Source organism: Protobothrops mucrosquamatus, unplaced genomic scaffold (genome assembly GCF_001527695.2).
Source record: "Protobothrops mucrosquamatus isolate PMUCROS unplaced genomic scaffold, P.Mucros_1.0 scaffold2044, whole genome shotgun sequence".
NCBI lineage: Eukaryota > Metazoa > Chordata > Lepidosauria > Squamata > Viperidae > Protobothrops > Protobothrops mucrosquamatus.
The window spans coordinates 99,845-100,855 of NW_015388151.1; positions in this window are offsets into that span (position 1 = coordinate 99,845).

Consider the following 1,011-nt stretch of genomic DNA (forward strand, 5'->3'; position numbering starts at 1 on the left):
AAAAAAAAAAAAAAAAAAAAAAAAAAAAAAAAAAAAAAAAAAAAATAAAAAAAAAAAATAAAATAAAATAAAATAAAATAAAATAAAATAAAATAAAATAAAATAAAATAAAATATATAAAATAAAATAATAAAATAAAATAAAATATAAAATAAAATATAAAATATAAAATAAAATAAAACATAAAAGAATAAAATAAAATAATAAAATAAAATAAAATAAAATAATAATAAAATAAAATAATAAAATAAAATAAAATATATAAAATAAAATATATAAAATAAAATAAAATATAAAATATAATATAAAATATAAAATAAAATAAAACATAAAATAATAAAATAAAAGAATAAGATAAAAAAATAAAAAAAAATAAAATAAATAAAAATAAAATAAATAATCCCAATTTGAGGTAGATATGCCTTATTTTACTGCAACAGAGGGAGTCAGAAGTCAATGCTTTTTTTTTCTTTTCCCTTTTCCATACCTCCCTTTTTCTCCTCCCCTACCATTGTTCCTTACTATTTGCTTTTGTATTTTCATATTTTATGTTATAAGTGAATTAAAATCAATTAATGAGAAAGAAAACTAGAAAAAAATATAAGAAAATTTAAAAAATTAAAAGAAAAAAAAAGAACATCACCAACTATATTTTAGTTTAGCATGTTGCATAAATCCAGCTCAAATGGTTAATTTTATTATTATTTTATTATTATTGTTTGTAAGCCGCCTAGAGCCACTGACAGTGAGTGGGCGGCCATATACATTCTCTAACTAAACAATTGTTCAGGGTGTCATGTGAACTCATAACACGATCTTCATTTTTGAAAAAAAAAACATAGTTAAATCAACCAATTGCTGCTTGTATTTTAATGCTGATTTTCTACTTTATAAGTTCTGGAAATAAGTAGCAAGGTCATTAAATCTGCATTATATATGCACCTTCCATTTAAAATCACCCCTGAAATGTACCATGCCTACTTTTTTTTTAATATCAATTAGTCGGAAGGA